Source organism: Macaca mulatta, chromosome 11 (assembly GCF_049350105.2).
Source record: "Macaca mulatta isolate MMU2019108-1 chromosome 11, T2T-MMU8v2.0, whole genome shotgun sequence".
In the NCBI taxonomy this organism is placed as follows: Eukaryota; Metazoa; Chordata; class Mammalia; order Primates; family Cercopithecidae; genus Macaca; species Macaca mulatta.
Genome location: NC_133416.1, coordinates 83009804 through 83033954, shown reverse-complemented (window position 1 = coordinate 83033954; position 24151 = coordinate 83009804). Strand labels below are relative to the sequence as shown.

The 24151-nt window shown below is 40.1% G+C and overlaps 1 pseudogene; it reads left to right on the top strand.

Moving 5' to 3' along the window:
• Nucleotides 1-3011: 3011 nt before the first annotated feature.
• On the top strand, nucleotides 3012-3947 carry LOC717950 (RNA-binding protein PNO1 pseudogene; annotated as a pseudogene).
• Nucleotides 3948-24151: the final 20204 nt, after the last annotated feature.

Genomic DNA, 24151 nt, shown 5'->3' with positions numbered 1-24151 from the left:
CTTCAATTCAACAAATATTTATGAAACATTTATGTGAGCCAGGCATCAAGTTAGGTACAGGTGATTCAGCAATAGACAATACAGATGCTCCCTGTCCTAGACCTGTTGTAACTCATGGTAGAGATAAACAATTAAATAATTAAACATAAATTTATAGTACTTTGGGATAAATGCAAGATAAGGGAGCCATTTATAGTACATTGTGATATAGGGAATATCACATATCACATTTAGCCTAAATTAAAGGCTAAATGCTCAATTTAGAAGTGATTTCTCTCTGTGTCTCACCTGAGAAAAGATCTGAAACTTTGAGCAGAACAGTTTCATTTGAAAGCAGTCATATGAGAGTATTGTATCTTTAGAGGTTTCTTTGGTTAATAGGCTTGTACAAAAGCAATTAGGAGTAAAGATTGAAACAATACTAGAAATACAGTTGATGACTTAAATAGAAGAAAACCTGTGTATTAGGCATTGGGCTTTGAGTCATTGTAGACATAAAAAACTCAAAGTTCTTTGCAATGAGCATGTTAGCACTGACAACAGGAAAGAGCCAAAAAAGACCTTCATGGATGAAAACTATAAAAGAAGATGCAGATTTGGACTCAGATAAGGACAGAGTTTCTCTCCCAAGCGGTCCTGGCTAAGGGCTTCGCCAATGTTCTAGAGAGGAGGGCATTTAAACCTGTGATTATTTATATTTTACCATACATTATTTTTGCTTACAATAACAATAAGTAAGGTATATGGATTCGATTCATTTATTATAGGAGGTTGTATTTCCTTATATATTGTCTCATTTTTCTCATCAGGTCCTGTGTTGAAAAAAAGTTTTCTCTTACTGTTGGGAAGTACCTGAATCAAATAGAACAAACCAACACTACTGTCCTAGTACCCTAAGCAGGTAGCTGGGTAAAAAGCTCTCACTAATTTTTGGTACAAGGCCCCGAACACAGAGTGTCTACAAAGTCAGAAGTTCTCAGGTCTACTTGTATGTCAGAAACACCCAAGGATCTTTAAAAAATAGAGATAACCAGACCCATCCTGCAAAACTGTGATATAATAGGTCTGGGGGAAATAACTGGGAATATATTTTTAAAAAAACTTCTTGGCTGGGTGCAGTGGCTCACGCCTGTAATCCCAGCACTTTGGGAGGCCGAGGTGGGCGGATCACAAGGTCAGGAGTTTGAGACCAGCCTGGCCAATATGGTGAAACCCCATCTCTGCTAAAAGTACAAAAATTAGCCGGGCAGGGTGGTGGGCACCTGTAGTCCCAGCTACTAGGGAGGCTGAGGCAGGAGAATCTCTTGAACTCAGGAGGCAGAGGTTGCAGTGAGCTGAGATTATATCACTGCACTCCAGCCTGGGTGACAGAGCGAGACTCCCTCTCAAACAACAACAACAACAACAACAACAACAACAACAACAAAAACGACAAAAAAAGACTTCTCAGGTGATTCTGATGTACCTAGTCCACATGGATTGCTGTTTCAGAACCTCTGTACTAGGTTAACAGTATGATTTTTATGTATTCCCACTTTTAGATGAGCTACTCATATTAAAACTGAAAAAAATAATTTTTATCAATGGCAATTAAAATTTTTTTTTTTTTTTTTTTTTTTTTTTTTTTTTGAGACAGAGTCCCTTGCTGTGTTGCCCAGGCTGGAGTGCAGTGGTGCAATCTTGGGTCACTGCAACCTCTGCCTCCTAGGTTCAAGTGATTCTCGTGCCTCAGCATCCTGACTAGTTGGGACTACAGGCATGCACCACCACGCCTGGTTAATTTTTGTAGTTTTGGTAGAGATGGGGTTTCACCATATTGGCCAGGGTGTTCTCGAATGCCTGACCTTGTGATCCACCTGCCTTGGCCTCCCAAAGTGCTAGGATTACAGGTATGAGCCACTGCATCCAGCCAAAAAAATTCTTAGTCCCTTTCTTTGTCCCACCCTCTTTTTATTCATCTCTTCCATGTTTTTCACAGAATTCTAAAATACATTGTGATTACCTTATCCAAACTCTGTTTTGAGATAAGAGGGGATAGCTACCATTTACCATTTAGAGAAATCATTTTATTTATTTATTTATTTATGTTTTTGAGACGAGTCTCGCTCTGTCACCCAGGCTGGAGTTTGGTGGTGTGATCTTGGCTCGCAGCAACCTCTGCCTCCCTGGTTTAAGCAACTCTCCTGCCTCAGCCTCCCTAGTAGCTGGGATTACAGGCATGTGCCACCATGCCCAGCTAATTTTTTTTTTTTTACATTTTTAGTAGAGATGGGGTTTCTACATGTTGGCCAGTCTGGTCTCGAACCCCTCAGGTGATTTGTGTGCCTCTGCTTCCCAAAGTGCTAGGATTACAGGTGTGAGCCACCGCCACTGGCCAATCATGCACCTATTTAGCCCAATAAATTTTCCTGGAAGAGTCTTGGTATGAGCTAACAATTCACAAATAGGACTGCTTTACAATGAACTGCATGGCTGCAAGCACATAGCAGTTGATAATCTGCTGAGATCCACACATTGCCCAGCTGGCTTTTTCAGACCCTGCCTTCTTGCCTTTGGTATGCTGTTTCGGGGTGTTATGCCCCGACCCATGACTCATGACTTGGCTTTTTGACCAGGCAACCTTCTCACTGTGGTTCCTTGGCTTGGCATTTGGTTGTGGCTTTCCTTCTAGTGCAGGGCACTCATCTAGGCCACACTCTGCCAACTTGGATTTAGCCTATCAGCCTCTTTGTCCCTTTCCTGGCTCACAGTACCCAACAAACTCTTTTCCAGCATTTGATCGGCTTGATAGCCAAATAATTTCTCTTTATTTTCAGCTGAGATCTCATACAGATCCGCTGAGATTACATTTGTCCTAATGTAAACCATTATCGCCATCTCTGGTCCAATATCCTCATGGGGTCAGTTTTCCATTCCTTTAATCTTTTCTTTCACTCATCTCTTTTACGCTGTTTTATTAATTGAATTAATAAGTATAAACCAAGAAACGACAGGCTGAACAGCTGTCCGCAGCCGGAGAGGGCGGGGATGCGGGCCGGATGGACACAGAGGAGGCCAGGCCGGCGAAGAGGCCCGTCTTCCCACCCCTCTGTGGGGACGGGCTCCTGAGTGGGAAAGAACAAACAAGGAAAATTCCAGTCCCAGCTAACAGATACACACTATTGAAAGAAAACTGGATGAAGATACTTACTCCTATTGTGGAACACTTGGGACTTCAGATACGCTTTAACTTGAAATCAAGGAATGTAGAAATCAGGACTTGTAAAGAAACCAAGGATGTTAGTGCTCTGACAACAGCAGCTGATTTTGTGAAAGCTTTTATTCTAGGCTTTCAGGTGGAGGATGCACTTGCCCTCATCAGGTTAGATGACCTCTTCCTAGAGTCTTTTGAAATTACAGATGTTAAACCCCTAAAGGGAGACCATTTATCCAGGGCAATAGGAAGAATTGCTGGCAAAGGAGGAAAAACCAAATTCACCATAGAGAATGTGACACAGACGCGGATAGTTTGGCATGATGTTGAAGTTCACATCCTTGGCTCCTTCCAAAACATCAAGATGGCAAGAACTGCCATTTGCAAACTAATCTTGGGAAATCCTGCTTCCCAGGTTTATGGCAATATTCGAGCTGTGGCTAGCAGATCAGCAGATTGATTCTGATTTCAAGTCAGAGACTTTTTATCTTGCCTTTGGACTCTGGAGAAAAATACTTTATGAGTGGTCAGTCACAAGAAACCATCTGAAGAATTTCAGTCATTTGAAGCCTCCGTCCCTTCTTCCATTCTCAGCCAGAAGCATAAACAGAAAAGAAAGATTTAAGAGTATTCACACTCAACAGGTTTTAGAATAATTTAAATATCAAAAATTGATTTTATTATACTTACACATTAGGTATAATTTATTGTTTATCTGAAATCACATGTAGCAGATTGCATAGTCTGTAATCCTCTCAGAGGGAAACTTCTTTAAACAAGAAGTTAAAACAGCTCTATATGAATAAGTTTAAACAACTCTATATGAATTTATACTTTTATATTTATAAATTTATAACTTCATAAAAATTTATAAACATTTCTTCTTTATAATTGTAATTTAATAGATTATCTCAGAAAAACCTCTCTGAATGATAACCCTTCCTTACTACTGGGTGATGTGTAAATATTTTTTGGGGGACAGGGTCTCACTTTGTCACCCAGGCTGGAGTGCAGTGGTGTGATCTCAGCTCACTGCAGCCTCTACCTCCTGGGTTCAAGTGATCCTCCTGCCTCAGCCTCCCTAGTAGGTGAGACTACAGGTGTCCACCACCATGCCTGGCTAATTTTTTGTATTTTTTGTAGAGATGGGGTTTCACCATGTTGACCAGGTTGGTCTCGAACTCCTGACCTCAAGTGATCTATCCACCTTGGCCTCCCAGAGTGCTGGGATTACAGGCATAAGCCACTGTGCCTGGCCTTGATGTGTGAGTATTTGAGAGGTCATAAGCAGTGGTTTTGGCTATACTGTACTACACCATATACATCAGTAAGAGCTCATCTTGGAACCTGTTTTGCAGTTTTAAAAATTAAAGACCTACATCACACACACACACACACACACACACACACACACACACACACACACACACACACACAAAGAGACATTGGAAAGGCCCCTTAAGCTCTCAGAGCCCAAGTTTCCTCATTGGCTCAGTGGAGATAATTACACCTAACAGGATTAGCATGAAATGTCAAAGTGCTTAGAAAATTTCATTTGCTCAATAAATGTTCATTTTCTTTTCTACCTGGAATGCTCAGAGTTCTGTTTAATCAAATATTCTCATAATATAAAGTTAGCAATAAATTATGTTTATCATTAAAAATGAACCTAATACCATGCAGGCATAAAGGAACTTTCCGGATGATAGAAATAGTCTATATCTTGATCTGGATGGTGGTAACATGGGTGTTTACGTATGTAAATATTCAAGCTGTGTACTTAATAGTTATATATCTTACTGTGTGTAAGTTATTCTTCACCTAAGAAAAGTACTTTGAACATGAAAGTCTTCTAAAATTGATTTATATAATTTTTTAAGGGTGAAGGGGGCTCATGGAAATCTATTGCTAATCAGTTGCCCTACTTTTAGTAGGGCACAAATACCATTTATTAGAGTGTTACTGATTAAAATGTTAGCTAATCTTGATATTATGATTCATACTACTATATATAGATATGTGTGTGTGTGTGTGTACATATGTATGTATATGTGTATGTAAATGTTTACAGAATGATGGGTCCGGCTGTGTTCTGTGTGCAGTGAGGAGAAATGACACTCACTCCAGGTCTAAATCAGTTGCATTTTGTATTCCCCATAGAATACATGGCAAAAGTGTGCTTTTTTTCAGTTTTGCTATTTGGCTTTCCAGGGAGCCTCAGCTAACCAAACTTTTGTGATAGCGTATTTATTATCTAATATTTGAATTTGAGGAAAGGAGCCAAAGTCCATACTCCATAGAGCAACGGCCTCATCAGTGATTTTAGAAAATGGATTTGGAAAAAGGTTTTGGGCACTGGGCCTACACAGAACTCACTCACAGACCCGTGGTGATATCATTTAGCACAAAGCAATTGGCTTGAAAAAGAGAAAAACACTGGGATTTTGAAACTAATTTTTATATCATGCCATTTATTACAGTCTGTCTCTCTTTTTCTGGCATCCTGGGTTTAAGGAAATAATGTTATCATCTATTTCCAGAAATGGTTTGGATAACAACTTCTTGGAAACCCTTCACACACATTTGTATTTTGGTATGTCTCCATTATTTCCCATTCAGACATACTGGCCACAGGGGCACTGGGAGGCTCTCAGGTTCTGGAATACACCAGCGCCCTACTTTCACATGCCCAGGACATGTGTAGGATCATCTAAGAAGAGCAGCGGGTAGTCAGAATGTGGAGGGGAATCTCTGGCCCAACTGTGGGAAAACATAACTATTACCACCACCGCCACCACCACCACCACCACCACCACTACTACCACCACTACCACCACCACCACCACTGCTACCACCACCACCACCACCTCATGGGGAGAGGAGATTCAAGGGAGTGCCCAGGAACATTTCATGAGATACAATGTCCAAGTCCCTGGCTGGTGTTAGCAGGTTATCTCAGAATGGTAGCTGGGCAGCAAGTCCAGAGAGCAAACATATTTCTTGGAGATACCTTCAGGTGAATGGTCGCTCCCCTAGAGCAAAACATATCTCTCAGTAGCATATTTTCTTGGAGATACTTTCAGGAGAGTGGCTGTTCCCCCAGAGCAAAACATACCTCTTGGTTTCGTATTTTCTTGGAGACACCTTCAGGAGAGTGACTCTCCTGAAGGTGTCTCCAAGAAAATATAATACCAAGAGATATGTTTCAGCCTATTGAAAGGAGACTGATTGTTCCTTATGGTAGAAAGGTTGCCAATGACTTAGTGATTACTGAAAATTTAAGAAAGGGGGAAAAAGATAAGAAAAACAAAAAAGTTTATAAGAAAAGAAATACGGTAACAGAAAACTATATGATGCAGCTGTGAATAAATGTCATATGATCATAATAATGTAATACTGAATACTGACTTAACTCAAAACATTATTTTAGGAGGTTGAATGAAAAGCCGAGTTGTATGCTTGTGTATGTGTGTGTGTTGAATGATAAGAAAGCAAAGTCCTCATTTTTCATAATGGACAGTCAATACCTAACATCTAAATGGAAAAATCAAGAACTAGCAGTATAAGCATAATATTGAGAAATATGGAGTCAAGAAAGAGTTATAAGTATTGGAAGTAATTGCCCTCAGGATATAAGTATAGAATGTAACTGCAATCATTGAAATTAAGTTAAAAATTAACTCAAATTTTTCTTGTCATTTCAGCTAATTCAGTCATTAAAATTAAAGCCGTTCCTCAAGAAATTAGAGTAAGCAGAAAAGTGCTTTTAGTGGGTTAGGAAGCCAGCAGGTAGGAATTTTCATTGAGAGTGGAAAATAGAGCCCAGGGTTCTTTTACCAATAATTAAAACTGTTGGTGCATAGGATTCTCACAAGGGACTCTGGTAAGAACAGGAAGGGCTGGAAAGAGACTTCAGCTGTACGTTCCTTTCCTTCCGGAGGCTGTTGAAACTTTGAATCTGCAAAAAAGTACTTGGCCAGCTTGAGAATATTAGCCAGGGTGCAAAATAGTGGCCAAAATATTCCGTCTGTAGTTTTGGTTCATCAGCTGCTTCCATTAAAGTATAGCCATGCCTTCCCCCTTATAGAGTTTTCAGTAGTGGATTATAACTACCTCCACACATTTTCCTAACTTCCAGATTGCTGTAGTGATATCGCTGACTATGCCTTTGGGCAATGTAGATTCATTCTTGCTCTATTCTATGACTTCCTTTTATTACAGGGCTAGTAGCCTGGGAAATACATTTTCAGAATTCTTTGCCAATAGTGGTCCCACGTAGATTCTGTCACTAGAAGGCACTTGTGAGAGAGCTGGACCCAGAAGAGGAGCAGAATGATACACATTTTTTTCCTCCAGCAGCAGAGGGTAGATGTAAAGGCTTTACGGGATGTGAGGTTTTGTAGCAATCTATAGGTAATCCCCTGGAAATCATTTGCTGTGGTGTGGCAGGCAGCTGGAATCACTGGTGGTAGTGATTTGTGATTCATTCAGCTTCTTGATTCTCGGAAAGCAGTGGCAAACTTGAGTGCTAGTGATGGTTTCCCCTAAACCTTAGATTCATAAAGACCTGGGTTTGAATCTTGACTCTTATATTAGCTATGCAACTCTGAGCTAGGTATTTTAATCCTCTATTAGTTTTTTCAACTGTGCAATAAGGATAACACCATTTATCGTATAGATTATGAGGGAAAAATATGATAATACATGTAAAAATGTCCAGTGAAAGACCTGTTCTCACAGTACGCATTAAACAAATGGTAGCTATTGTTATTTATTTATTTATGTATGTATGTATTTATTTATTTATTTTGAGACAGAGTTTCACTCTTGTTACCCAGGCTGGAGTGTAATGGCTAGATCTCGGCTCACCGCAACCTCTGCCTCCCAGGTACAAGCGATTCTTCTGCCTCAGCCTCCCAAGTAGCTGGGATTATAGGCATGTGCCACCACGCCCAGCTAATTTTTGTATTTTTAGTAGAGACAGTTTCTCCATGTTGGTCAGGCTGGTCTCAAACTCCCGACCTCCGGTGATTCGCCCGCCTTGACCTCCCAGAGTACTGGAATTACAGGCGTGAGCCCCATGCCCGGCCCTATTGTTATTTTAATCCTCTGTTTGCCACCTGCTACTGTTGTTATTTATGCTGTAGCTGCTGTGCAATTGCTAGGCAGGAAACTCATGTGCAGGGTGCTGGACTGAGCAGCTGGGATTACTCTCTCACTCTCTCTTGCATTGGCTTTTCCTTTTACAGCGGAGAAATGCCCACAACCTCCCTTCTCCCTACTTCAAAGCAGAAGCCTGAGTCTGCCAGACACCCAGACCTGTCTGGCTGTAGAAAAGCAGGACTGATCAGATCAGCTGTGACCTTGGCACATGTGTTTTGGTTTTCTTGTGTTTTTACCAGTTTGCTTCTTTCAATAACCTAGGGGTAAAGGACAACCTTTTTCTCCAGGCAGCAAGAAAACTTTTGATGGAGATCTTTGGTTCTGCTTTTTTAGGGGCCAATCACTCCTTCCTACTTCCTGAGGTTTCCATGCTTGAGCAGGTTCATTCTTAACCTCTGGGGGCTTCCACAACAAACTTCATTGCAAGGCAAAACCCCATCTAGGCAAAGTTGTAGAGTTTGGATATTTTGGGGCTTGGGTATTTCTTTCCTAGTCCCCCTTTTATATGTGAAACACAAATGTTCCAGCTGATAAGCCCTATAAGTGATTTTTCCCCTCATTGATTTAAAAAATTGTATTCTGTCTCTATATGGCACATGATCAAGCACTTTAAAATATATAATTAATTAAAGGATTTTTCTGAAACTGACATGCAGGCAAAATAAATGCAAATGAAGTAGGGAATCTATAGAAATAGCCCAGGAACAACCATCTCTGCATAGACTGACTGATAGGATACCCTGAATGCTAAGTAACTGGGGTCCTTGTAGATCAGGGAGGTAGCGAGTCCAGACATGGAGGTTGCCACACTTGGTATGCAGTTTCTGCTTTCTTCTTGCTTAAACTACAGGTTCCTAGTAGAAACTTCTGGTCTCTGCCTGTCAAAAAAGATGGAGAACAGGGATGGAGAAAACAATGAATGTGTAGAGTGAACAGTTGTGATATCACTGCTGTATTCAATTTCCCTATCATTTCTAGTTTCTTCTCTGTTTGTACTGAATTGCTAAGGGGCTCATGTAGGAACTAGGAGAAGGCAAGGTGCTATGGGAGGAAAGCACCCTGAGTGTCCAGGTCTCTTCTCTCTTCTTCATCAGAGACCCTAAAACTAGGATGATGGCATGTGATGCTCTAATAAACAGAATCTGCTTTCTCTCCTGCATACCTGGGTTTGAATTCTGGCTCTGCCATTATTAGCTGTGTGGCTTTGGGCAAGTTACTTAACCTCTCTGTGTCTCTGTGCTCTTGCTTTTAAAATGTAGATGATAATAGTACTTACCTCTAGGGTTGTTGTGAGGATTAATTAAGATGAGGCAAGCAGAGACTTAACACTGACAGTGGCATGTAAGTTATTATGTTTATATTCTCCTCTCAAATAAGGTAAGCAGCCCCACCAGAATCTTAATTTCCTGTACTTGTTTCTCAAAATCTCCCCTTAATTTGCCTGAGATGTCAAAGGTGGGTTCTTTGGCTGGGTCATGTGAAAACCCTCCTCTGATTAGGGAGAGATGTGAGCTTTACAGAAACGAGAGTCCCAGTGGCAGAGAGTACCCTGCAATTATTTGAGCTAGCTACTCACATCCTGGCAGCCGTTCTTTCTGGAAGAGAGTCATGTGAGTCACAGAGGGAACGAGACCATCTCACTGTGTTACTGAACCGTGACCAATGGCTTGCCAATCACAAGAATGGTTCTCTGTCTTTGTTCAATACAAGTTTTTACCTGCTTTATTATTCTTCTGACTCGGGCTTGTCTTTAATTCCTTCATCTGGAAAAATCTCTGACAAGAGGAGATATTAAGCTGCTCCCTTAGTTGGTATGAGGTTAATTCTACCAGAGTTGGACTATTTTGCTGTAATTGTCTGTGTATGAGGCAGTGCCCATTGGTATTTTTGCATCTGTACTTCAATTATTTTCAGATCTTCCTTGGGTTACCTTTCATCACCTTCTTTTGCTAAAAGTACAGATGTTAGAATTCAAAAGAGCTCAGCTAGCTCATTGCTTTTGGAATGATCAATTCATTGCTTTTTGGAATTTTAGGTTCCAACTAAAATTCTTCCATTGGCTATTCACATATCCTCTTTCAACCTCCTTTTTCTTATATGTTAAATGGAAATAATAAACACTCATCTAATTATCTTTGTCTCTCTGGACTCATTTATTATCATTACTCATCCTCTTCCCCAGCCCTCTTCATGCAGTACACATGTATCTGGATAAATGGAAATATTTTTTAGTCCTGTGATCATTTCAGGGTTGCTGTGGAGTTTATATCAGATCAAATATATGAAGACACTTATTACTGTGTCTGGCATAGTATGGATATTTCTCGGATCTCTATATTTAAATTCCAAAGCCTGCTATAGATCACAGAACACAGAAGCTTTAGAAGACTTGTGGTAGAGTCCCACCTCTGTCACTTAGTAGCTGTGACACTTCGAGCACATACATCGTTTACTTCCCCAAACTTCAGTTTTTCATTGATAACATGATAACAAAAAATTGCCCTGGGTTATTAGATCAAATGTGTGCAAAAGTGCTTTCTAAACTGTAAAGGATAATACAAATGTAAGATGCTGTGTAGGTACTTGTAACAATTACAGTAGCTTTCAGTTGGAAATAACAATAAAAAGCTAAATGATACTTCTTAGTTTTAATTCAGCTTCACTCCATGGCTCCAGGACACTCATCTAAACATTAATAAAACAGGAACACTCTAGACCTTGCTTTACAGTCAAAGCAAAACACACACAAGTCTATATACACAGCTGTGAAATGCACTCAGTGCTTCCGGACTTGTGCTGGGGAAAAGGTGGATGTGGCATCCCAGTAGGTAGGAGGATGGCCTGGTTTATTCCATTAATGCCCTGGGGCCAAGTGTTGACAGTGAAAAGCTAAGAGAGGAGTCAAGGTTGGCACCAGTATCGGCCAGAGAGGAGAGGCTGGTTAAGTGCCTGTCCTGGACGTCCTTTCCTGTTGCCTAACTTAAAAGGGGTTAATTACTCAAATTACTCAAATGTGTTCCCTGAGTCTCACCTCGTTGCAGTAAGGGGAGTGGTTGGTAGATGGGAGATCTGCTGCTGCTGTTCCTCATTCTCTTCTTCCTTTAATCCAGGGAAATTGGAGAGAGAGAGTGGAAGGTAGTATGAATCATCTGTAAGAGATCCTTACTTCCCCCAGGGCTTGCTTCCCTGTGCATAGGGGAGACAACTCCAAAGTCGTGAACTCTGGAGAAAAAAAGTGAATCATTTTCATCCTCTCAGGCATCAAATTTATTTGGCTTCTTTTTCTAGCCTATGGTTTGGAGACCTGAGGTCAGCACAGGATTCCAGAGAGAGAGAGAGAGAGAGAGAAGAAAAAAAAGAGAGAGAGAGAAAGGATACATAGTAGAGAACGTGGTATGCTAAGAAGAGTACGTGGTCAGGGAGGTTAGATGTCTCAGTGGTAAGAAGAATCTCTGAAAGGACCTGATGGTTTAGGAAAGGCTAAGCCTTGTGTGGTTCCAGATGAAACAGCTGAGTGTCATTGATTAGTGTAAGAAATTGGGTTTAAAAAAGTTACTCTGATTAGTTGGGTGTGTTGGCTCGCATACTTGTTTCCAGGTACTCGGGAGCCTGAGGCAGGAGAATCACTTGAACCCGAGAGGCGGAGGTTGCGGTGAGCCAAGAACGTGCCATTGCACTCCAGCCTGAGCGACAAAAGTGAAACTCTGTCTCAAAAACAAACAAAGACAAAAACAACAAAAAAATCAATGAAGTAAGTCCATTAAATTTGAAATTGTGTAGATGTTTTAAGTGGGGGATAGTTTCTGAAAAGTAGGAGGTCAGTGACTATTGGTTTGCTTGAACTGTCATAACAAAATACCACAGACTGGGCGGCTTAAACAACAGAAATTTATTTCCTCATGGTTCTGGAGGCTAGGTGTCCAAGATTAATGTGTCGGCAGGGTTGGTTTCTTCTGAAGTCTCTCTCCTTGGCTTGTAGATGGCTGTCTTCGCCCTATGTCTTTATATTGTCTTCTCATACGTCTGTGTCAAATCATCTGGCCTTAGGAAAACACCAGTCATACTGAATTCGGACTCATTCTAATGACCTCATTTAACCTTAACTATCTCTTTAAAGACCATATCTCAAAACACAGTCACATTTTGAGGTTCTAGAGATTAGGACTTAAACATATGAATTTTAAGGGAACACAATTTAGCCCATAACAACTATGGAACCATATCTAGTACATAATATACACTCAAAAAAGATTTTTGAATGTGTTTTGCCTCAAGCAAGGTATTTCCTATATATTCTGCTCAGTCAGGAATCAACCCAAGGCTCTGGTGAGAGGGCCTAAACAGACCCTGCCACAGGGCAACTGTATTGTTTCAATCTTTACTGATCCCCTAACTGTACACCAAAACGAGCCTGGATGGGGAAGATCCTATAATTACAAGGAGGGCACTCCTAGTCCTATTTTAATAGTTCAGAAAACTGGAGCTTAGAGATGTGAAGTGACATCTCCTAGGTCACACAACCAATGCATGTCAAAACTGGGAATTACGTCTGAGAATTTCAAGCACCTGGAATTTTCTTCCCATTAGGTCCGAGTTAATGAAATTTAACAGAGATTGAGCTTTGAAGGAAGGAGTGTGTACTAGTTCTCAGAGAAGACTTGCAGCATGCAATGAGAAAAGAGGTCATTCCGGGTGAGTGAAGGAACATGAGCAAAGCAGAATCAGGAATAGTAAAAGGGGCTACTTATTTTAAGCTACTGTCCACTCTCCAGTCTGTACAATGGCATATATTACCATTGACATTGAAGTTAGGCTGACAGTGCCTCTCTAAAGAATCCAGGAAATAATCAGGCATCTCAGATGTGTCATCAATTTATTTACTGGCTCATTGGGAAAGACATTACAGTTATTCATCAACTGCTTTATATTTGCAAAATGGTTTGCCATAATTTTGATCTGATTTCTCCCTAGCAGGCTAGCTCAGGGTGGTCACTGCAAGCTGCTCAACTCACTAAGGAAACATTTAAAGATATAAAGACATTAAATTGGCCAAAACCCGCTAAGAGCAAGAGCTAGGATTAAGAATTAGAAACTTCAGAGACCTCCTCTGTTTTGCCTTGGGGCCGGCTTTTTCCATAAACAGGCTTCTGGGAAGCAGCATGATGAGGGGATTCCATGAAGAGCATGGCATTTTCTATAACCATTTATTGAAAATGCAAGTCATCAAATTAGAAGAAAGGCATACCAGGGAAGCAGAGAGGCCCACACTCTGGGCCAGGGTTTTAGAGCAAGGGTCCTGGACTGGGTTCTGTGTAACACATTTGTATTGACGACCATGAAAGGATTCAGCGTCTTGAATGAGACAGCTGCTTGTACAGAGGCGTTTTTTATGAGCTGACAAGTTATCCAGAAACAAAGCATGTTTGTAGGAAGTAAATCATTGCCAGTTTTAAGCTGAGCTTTTCATTCAGCTGTAACTGGAGACAATTGAGTTTTTAATGTTCCGCATGAAGTTCCTCGATTCGGATTTTGGTCAGAATGAGGTCTGGGATTTGGTTTGGCTTTAGGTGTTCCATTTTCAAAATGTCACCAATATCAATGAAAACAAAAGCAATGCTGGTTGTTTTCATTTCCTGCTGATCATAACTTTTCCAGGGGACAGGGTCTGGACAAACAAAGCTGCCTCGTGAAGAATGTTTATGTTTCTAGCTCGAAGACTGAGATTAAAGAGGGTAGATAAACAGTTGACGTGTTACGATGTGAAAATGATTTAAAGTCCACACTAAGATGAGAATTAAACTGAGATCCTCATTGGGGTCTTGAGGAGTCAGAGGAAGTTGCTTTGAGTCACATCAATGAGAGTGAAGAATTGCCTCTTTGATCGGGTTTCTTCAGGGGAGCTGTTTCTCCTAAGAAAAATTTCCAGATAGCTGAAAAAAAAAAATTCTTTTAAAAACACTAAAAAAAAAAGTGTGTCTGTGGAAAATTATTTAAAAATGCATTATACACTTTCCTGCCTTATCAACAAGAGTGTAGACCACAATATGCCCTGTTCTTGATGACTCGGGGTAGTCATTACCTTCACCAGCTCAAAAGCAGTGACACCTGTGGGCCCTGGAGATGCTCTCCTGCACCAGTTCACTAGAGGAACCTGCAGGGTGAATGGATGATGGCTGGGTGCCACTGAGGATTTATATTTTTATTGTGGACCATGAATGGTGTTCTTTCACTAGAACATTAAAAATAAATCTAGTAACTAAGTATACCTAAATCTTGCTAAGAGAAAGATAACTAGATTTACTAAGCCAACCAAGTAAACGTTTCAACTAATTACATGTTGATTGGGTTGGTTTGACCAGCAGTGCCTTCTCATAAGAGAGTTGTTCCCGAACCTCAGAGTTCTGTGGCCTGAAGTTTTTCACTGTCTCTTCATGTACATGTAAGCAGGGACCTTAAAAACTACCTCTGGGTTTGCATCATGTCAGTTATTGGAGCACAACTCAATCCTGTACAACTCGAACTCTAAAAACTAGAATTTTGCTGCTTTTTAGACCACACTCCCCAATGATCTTTCATCTGTTTTAAAACTGTATTCAGACTTTAGGCAATCTTCTTTGGGATTCCACCTTTGTAAGGATGCACCTTCTTAGGGATTCTGTCTTAGCCTCCTGAACAGACAGTCAATAACCCCAGTGGCTGAGTTTTTCTCTGGTCATGCTGAGGTCCAAACTACACTAAACAACACAGTTGACCTGTGGTCTACCTGGCCTGAATTGTCTTACCACTTTCCTAAAGGGAATGGATATTATCTCTACCTGCAGTTTTAGGTGGGAAAAGATTGGTTTTGTGGCTGAATACCACTAGCAAGACTCTCTTCCCTGGGAAAAAAATTAATCTGAATTTATGGTCTTCCCAGGTATCCTACTTCAAAATAGTCTTCTTTTAATCCTGAGAGACATGTTAAAAAATAATACGCTTTTAACTTATTTCAAACTATTGCTTTCCCAATAGTGAATCCTTCTGAAAAATTTTAACCCTAGGCTGTCTCTCCTACTGGCAGACTCTGTGATATCTATTTTGCATTATTTTCTGATTCTTAGCTGTTGTATATTTAAATTTCCTGGATAAGAGATCCCTGGATAAGAGAGGGACTATTCTTCATGATTTTAATTGACTTTGTTTGGTTGTTTGCTACAGATTTATTAAATCAAAAGTCCTAAATCTAAGGCTGAATAATGGGCCCCAAAGAAATCAGGCCTTAATCCCAGGAACCTGTAAATGATACCGTACAAGGAAAGAGGGCCTTTGCCAGTGTGATTAATTTAAAGATTTTGAGATGCGGAGATTATCCTGGATCATCTAGGTGGACCCTAAATGCAATCACAGGTATCCTTATGAGAGAGAGGCAGAGGGAGGTTTGACATAGACAAAAGAGGAGAAGGCAACATGACCATAGAGGCCAAGCTTGAATGACATGGCCACAAGCCAAAGAATGCAGATAGCCAGCAGAAGCTGGAGGAGGCAAGAAACAAATTCTCCCTTAGAGCTTCATGAAGGAGTATGGCCCTGTTGACACCCTGATTTTGGCCCAATGATACTGATTTCAGACTCTGGCCTCCACAACAATGAGAGAGTACATTCCTGTGTTTTTAAGTCACCAAGTTTGTGACTTAAAGAGTCATTTTAAGTTACATTTGTTACAGCAGCCATAGGGAACTAATACAAAGGGCTAATGAACTACTCTTAAATTCCATGTTTAAAGTAATCATCAGCAATACATTCTTAAAATGCACCAAGTTTTGTGTTAGTCCATAAGGAAGGCAGAGAAGAAATAAAGGACATGGTTTCTTCCCTCAAGGGCTTTATGGCCTCACTGGGGAGACAAGGTTCATGAGACAAGGGTAGGTGACACAGGGAAGTGTATCATTAAATGCTGCATTACTTTTATAGGCTCATAAGAGCTGATGAGGTTCAGAGAAGTTGATGAATTGGTGATATATGGGGAAGGATTATTGGAAGAGAAGGAATGTGTAGTATTTCCAGGCAGGGAGAAGGAGGGTAAGCATTTCTTCAGAGAAGAATATGAGTGATGGCAGAAGTAGAACTGAACCTGGTATGCATTAATAGGGCAGGGACCATGATTGTGTCATTCACTATTGATTCTCATCACCCAGTATAGTGTCTGGCACATAATATGTACTCTATAAATATTTAATAAATAAACACATGTTGTCTTTGTAGGATATCACCATTCTAACTGGCCTGCAGGAGCAGAGAACATACTTTAGGAATAATGGGGTATTAGTTTGGGTCTGTAGGGTAGGACCCATGAAAACCAGGGAGAAGAAAGTCAATATTTTAAAGCACCAACATACTAGAGGTGGATTATTCCTTTAGAGGGTCTGAAAGGCATTTAAGGAACATGCGTCCATGACTCGCTCCCTTCCTTCCTTTTTTGTCCACTAGATTTCCAGTCTTCCTATGAGACTGGGTTGGAAAATACAGAAAATTAATTTGACCATCTATTTGTGCCATCTGAATTTGCCTTAGTCTCATCTGGAAAGAGGAGGTATTGATGGGCTTTCAGAATCCAGGACCAGTCATCAGCCCAAGAGTCATGTCCCTCATGCCATGACTTCTGAAATCTACAGACTGTCTGTGGCTCTCTTTTGCCTCCCCTCTCTTTACTGAGCCAAGCTGGACAACAAGAACTGGCAGCTTTACCAGGACAATTGGACACATTCTGGCTTTATTTTCTTGGCACACTGAAGACATTAACCAGTCTCCAAATGATAAGAAACTTGGGAATTGTTAGTACCAAATCCAAGTTCCTTCTCACAGAAGGGGGGTTGCATTGTTTGAAAAGAGGGGTGCTAGCTGCTCAGTGACATGTTCTTTATCCATGATGACAGTCCCTGTTGGCACATCACAAGCACTTGTTTCAATAATAAAATTATTCTGGCTGCCAGCGGGGCCAGCTTCTTTACAAAATGAAGTAACAATAGCATGTTTCATACGATTGTCACTTCTTGTTGATCAATTAATTCTAAATAGTACTTAACAAAGATTTTTAATCAAAAAATGCATACTGACACCAACACAATAAAACAAACCTTTGTTATGTTAGCTTGCACCCCTTTTCATGCTACTTCAAATCTCTTTCTCATTAGGCTATCTTTCCTGTTAGCCAATAAAATCATTAGCCTATCTTTCCTGTTAGCCAATAAAAATGCTCAGTTCTTCCTAATCCTAAAACAAACCAAAAGCCTTTCCCCCAATTCTACTATTCTGGCAAATCACCATTCTACCTTCTCATTTTTTCATTGTTAAACTTAATGGAGTCATAGTGAATTCAGTAGGTCTTAGACTGGCAGGCAGTGAGCTAGATTATGCCTGAAAACCTGTTTTTTTGGCCTATGTCATGTTTTCTTTCCAATGTTTAAAATTTAGGAGATTTGCATAAAAATCTAAATTTCTCTTTCTCTGGACACATTGGGGAACTGGTAACACTGGGCCCGCATTCTCACACGACAACAGTCTGTTGGAGCTGAGTTTCTGCTTTTGCCTTCAGATGGGGCATACATTCTCTAGCTCACCACAGACCCCACCATTCCCTATTGTCTTCGATACTGAGACGAAGTGTCAGTTGCCATTTATCATTGCCTTGCACCCTTGTTTTTCTTAGATACAGAATTATTTCCCTGTACTGCTGCCTCTGTCAAATGTGGGAAGTGAAAGACCCAGAGTGCTGCATGATCGTCTTGCACTCAGCCTGCTTTATCCTTGTGTGCTATCTGTCTGGCCCCATCTGGGTTTGCAACCCCCGACCTGTATTACACTTTTATCGGTTTCCAGCATTCTTCACCTCCTTGTTAGTTGACTTTTTCTTTTTCATCTACCATGACCTGTCTTAATAGTTGCTTCTCATTTAATAGATTAGATGGCCTTTTGTCAGTTCTCTTTCTGAATGCCCTCCCTGCCTGCCTTTCCTCCCCTCACTTTCCCTTCATCTTAAGATGTCTTTCTTCTTGGCTTCATTTCTACCACCTGGCATTTTCTGTTTCCCCTTCTTCTCCTCACACCTTACACTGTGTTTCTCCATATTTTACCTTGATGTACTTGGTCTTGGAAATTTTCTTCATGTCATGGTTTTTGTGATTTCCTCTATGTGGATGACTTCTAATTCCATCGTTTTTCCCCCTGACCTCTCTCCTGACCTCATCCTATAGACCAGCTCCATGAGGTTCCTGCTAGCCTCTGAATCTCTTCTCCTACACCCCTACCACATGCTTCTTTCTCACGTCGCCGTCCTTTCTGTTGCTCCAGAGCATGACGTTATTCCATGTCTGATCATTCTCCCATGTTTGTTCTTTCTTTTCTCTCTCATTGTCCCATTCAGGCCTTTGTTACCTGGTTTTGTTTTTTTGTTGTTGTTGTTTGTTTTTTTAAAAATCTGTTGGTTTCATTTTTTCAATATCTCTTTCCTTCAATCTATTATTATGCTGATGCTTGATTAATTTACCCTAAACATTCTTTTGTTGATTCACTTAGTAATTCTTTCATTAATCTAAAAGTGCCTGCAAAATTTATCATTTTTTTCTCCTCTTAAAAAGTCTTCAGTGGCTCTGCACTGCTAACAGAATGAAAGTCACAGTTCTTATATTGGCCTTGAAGGCCTTTGCCATCCAACCTCAGCCTGTCTTTCTGGTCTCATCTCCTGCTCCCAGGTATAAATCTTTGCTTCTTGAATAAGTGTCTGGGAGGGCTTAAGTGTAAAGCCCTAGAGTCTGCCTCGATTGGGTCTCAGCTCTGGCACATGTAGCTGTGTGACCTTGGGCAAGTCATGTAACTTCTAAGGCTCAGTTTCTTTATCTGTTTAGCCCATAGGGTTATTTGAAGACCAAAAACATAATAAGCCATGTAATGTAATGCCTGGTGCATACATTACACCAGGAATTATATTAAATGAGAGTTCGATAAGTATTAGATAGTCTTATCCAGCCAACCCAGAGTTTGCCATATATTCTTATGTAAAAAAAGCTAGACAGAGGCAGACATTCTAAGACCAAGGCTTTTTTACATGTCTAAATCTTATGTATCGTTTAAGGCCCAGGTCAGACTGTATGACCTCAGTGAAGCCTTCTCGGACTCTACCAGGTAGAAATCCATTCTATTCTTGCATTCTTAGTATAGACATGATCACTTTACAATTGGCAAGATTGTGTTTATATACAAGTCTCCTCTAACCTACCCCACAGTAAGCTCTTTGATTGCTAGGATGTTAATTATGTCTTCGTTGTTCATGTCACCAGGATGCCTTGTACAAAGTAGGTGCTCAGTAACTATTTGCTAAGTGAATAAGCTTTCATCTGAGTGGGTATTTCCTCACAGTTATTTATTTTCATTCATTAAAGAAAACATGAAGAAGTATTAATCATTTGATTTGAGAAACATAGCGTATTTTTCAGTAATTTTCCCCCCTTACTCTTATGCTATCCCAACACAGGTGTCTTTTGAGGAACTCTGTATCTAATGATTTATTCAGAACTTATATCCCACCTTCTTTCAAAAGGATGTGAAAGAACGTACTAAATTAAACCTAATGTGAAATAGGACAATTATGGCAAAAAAGAGAACAGAGACCATCTCAAAGAAACAGGGAGCAGATGTTACCAGGCACCTGGGATGAGCTAATTACTATACTTGGTAACTGAATTTGGCTCTGCGTTTCTTGGCAGCGAGAGCTGAAAGGAAACACATTGGGTTATTCATTCAGCAAACATTTGTTGACTATCTTTGATAAATGGGGCACTGTGCTAACCCTGGGGATTCTAAAGTGAATAAGCCTGGGTCCCTGGCTTCAGCACATCACTTAGCCTGAGTTAAGTGACTGGAGATAGGTATGAGGGGCAATGGAAATACAGGGAAAGGACACTGACTATGTTTGTAAGGAGAGCCAGGGAATGCTCAGGGAAGAGCAGATGATTTCACCACACAGTTCGTTGGGGGAAATGCATTTCTGGTGTAAGGAATAGAATATCCAGGGACCAGGAGGCCTCAAAGATGTGTTTGTGGAATGATGCATTAGGGGAAGGAGTAGCAGAAGGTGAGTTTAGAGGGTTGAGTAGGGGTCAGATTATGCTAGACTTCCTATGCCACGTGGAGGAATTTGTTGTTAACCTCTTGGCCAGTGTCTCCCAACATGGCTGCACACAGGAATCACTGCGGAGCTTCCTGAATCAGAACCTTTGCAAGCAAAGACTGGGAATCTCTATTCCCATAGCTTGCCTTGGTTGATACACGCAGGTCTATGCAAACCTAACCTCAAAGACTGAGGGAGTTGAGAGGCTGAAGAAAGAGGCTGACAGATGCAGTTTCTTTGAGAGGAATATTTAAGAGAAACTGAGGAACATTTAAGAGAAACTTAGGAACAGAAACCATGTCTTGGGATGGCTTCTAGACAGTGGATCCCCATACTTTCCCTCCAGAGAGTATTCCTTATTTAGCAAGCTTTTTTGGTAAAATGTGCAACTGGTCATGTCTTCAACCCTCTTGTGAAACTCATCACTGGGGAAGTTAGTTAAGTATTTTTATGAGGGATTATCTGTGCTACAGGCATTGCTTCTTTATGAGGGGTTATTTATGCTACAGGCATTGTTTCTTTATGAGGGGTTATCTATACTATAGGTGTTTCTTAACCTTGCTACAGGAGTCGGACATCAGTCATTATGGTGGTTTTGCTTCAAGATGGCATTACTCTTGCCACGCAATAAGCTGTTTTCCTATACTATATAGCAAACGATACCAAATTTAGAAGTATAAAACAATAGCCATTTTATTCTACTCATAGATTATGTGGGTCAGAAATTCAAACAGTGCAAAGTAGTGATGACTTTGTCTCTGCCCTATTATATTTGGGGCCTCAGCTGGGAAGAATGGTATGACTGGAGACTGGAATTATCTAGAGTGCCCTGGTGGGGATGACATGAAGGCTAGATCCAGACAGGACTATCAGTTGGAACCCCTGCTCACGTCTGAACTCTACATGTGAGTTAGGCTTCCCCCACAGTTTGGAGGCTTCAGGATATTTAAATGTCTTACATGGTGGGACAGGGCTTTAAGAGTTAATGTGTGTTCTGCCTTACACTGTCACAATCGCCATTATTAAAAAGTCAAAAAACAATAGATGTCGGCATGGACGTGGTGAAAAGGGAATGTTTATATATTGCTGGTGGGAATGTAAATTAGTACAGCCTCTATGGAAAACAGTATGTCTCAAAGAACTAAAAGAAGGTCTACCATTTGACCCAGCAGTCCCACTCCTGTGTATCTATCCAGACGAAAATAAGTCATTGTATCAAAAAACAAAAAAAAAAAAAAAGAAAAGAAAAAAGAAAGAAAGAAAGAAAAAAAACCCTGCACACATATGTTTATTGCAGTCTAAGTTGCAATTGCAAAGATATGGAGCCAGCCTAAGTTCCCATCAACCAATGACTACATAAAGAAAATGTGGCATATATACACCAGGGAATACTACTCAGCTATAAAAAAATAATAAAAGAATGTGTTTTGCAGCAGAGGCATACAGAATGGTTATAACCATCATTGGAGACTCTGGGTGGGGGATAAGGAACAACATAATGGGTACAATGTATACTACTTGAGTGACACTAAAATTTCAGACTTTACCACTATACAATCTATCCAGGTAACTGAAAACCACTTATACTCCTAAAGCTATTGAAATTGAATAAAAACGAATAAGTGTGTTTAGAAATAAGGTGGAAGCTGCATGGCCTTTTATAATCTAGCCTCTGAAGTCATATAGTATCACTTCTACCTTACTTCGTTAGGTTGAGTAATCACAAGGCCGCCCATAACTATGATGACAATACATAGACCTGACCTTTTATCAAAATAAATATCAAAGAATCTGAAGCCATATTTTAAAAGCACTACCTCTTTATCTGAGCATGTTTTTAAAAAGACACTTGAAAGTCTAGTAGTTTTTAGGTAATTGTCCTTGTATTTGTTTGCAGAAACCAAACAAGAAAGGTATGATTCTTTCTTTTTAAAAATAATGAATTAATTTTTAATTGACAAATAAAAATTATGTATATGTATAGTGTACAAAATGATGTTTTAAAATAGATACACATTGAGGATTGGCTATATTGAGCTAACTGACATATAAATTACCTCACACTTTTTTGTAGTGGAAACACTTAAACATCTACTCTCTCAGTGATTTTCAAGAATATAATATGTTGTTATTAACTGTAATCTCCACATTGTTTAGTAGATCTCTTGAGTTCATTCCTCCTATCTAACTGAATTTTTCTGTCTTTCCACCATTATCTCCCTCCTACCACACCACAACCCCTGGTAACCAACCACCAGTCTACTCTCGACTTCTATGAGTTAGACTTTTTTAGATTCTACATGAATGAGGTCATACAATATCTGTCTTTCTGTGCCTGGCTTTTTTCACTTAACATAATATCTTCCAGGTTCATCCATCTTGTGGCAAATGGCAGAATTTCCTTCTTTTTTAAAGCTAAAAAGTATTCCATTGTGTATGTATGGAACATTTTCTTTATCCATTCATCCACTGATGGGTACTTAGGTGGATTCCATATTTTGGCTATTATGAATAATGCTGCTATGAACATGGGTGTGCAAATATCACTTCGACATACTGATTTCATTTCCTTAAATACTCAGAAGTGAGATAACTGAGTCATATAGTAATTCTGTTTTTGATTTTTTTTGAGCAACCTTTATGCTCTTTCCCAGAAGGGCTGTAATAATTGACATTCAACAGCGTGCAAGGGTTCCCGTTTCTCCACACCCTTGCCAACACTTGTTATGTCTTGGTATGATTCTCTCTTAACTGTGTTCTCTGTTGTTACAATTCTGTCTATCCCAAATAGTTGGTCTTGCTCACCCTTGTTTTTCTACTTTTCTCAGGTATATTTAAAGCAAACCCTGTCTTTATGTTGCATTAGGCACTATTTACAAACCTTCAGTCTTTCTGGGATTCTTTATAAAGAGAATGTAAAATATGTTTTCAAAAGAACTTAAACTCTTCAAAAGGAAAGGAAACAAATAAACGGAACTCTTTCTGGGATTTGCTAGAGACCATGGCACGAAGACTTCTGATTTATTTGGCCTCAGTTTCTCTAAGTGCTGAAGAGAATTAGAGGATTTGAAATAAAATGGGAGGATCATTGTGTCTGCTTAGAGCTCATCACAAAAAAGTGATGCATAGTTAATGACCTTTTGTGACAACCTTATTCTTGCAAACTAGTGGGACCATATGTGCCCTACAGTGACAGATGGTCCCAATCTGCTGTTGCCAGATAATGGCTCGTTTAGAGGCTCAGGGTGACTGTGTGACAAGTCCCGGCTGGACCAGCTGTTTCCGTTGCAACTAATGCCTGGTCTGGCTGAATGAATGCAGGCCACAAACTTTAAAAGACATGCTTCTACTACATGAAAGTATCCACAATTTCCCTGGCAGGAGAATTGATTAATATATTTTTTTGAAAATTTTTACACCATTCCCCCCCACAAGAGCACTGGTCCAGGGGTCAAGGAACCTGGGTTTTAATCTCATCCTGTTGTTAACAAGCTATGTAACTATGGATGCATCATGTAGATTCCCTGAGCTCCTATTTCCTAAAGTGGGTCTGAGCTGGATAATACTTGAAGTCTTCTAGTCTTTTGCTTTTTTTTTTAATCTTTCAATCCAAATCGTGGACCATAAAAGTTAGTGTAGTAAGTATTAAATAG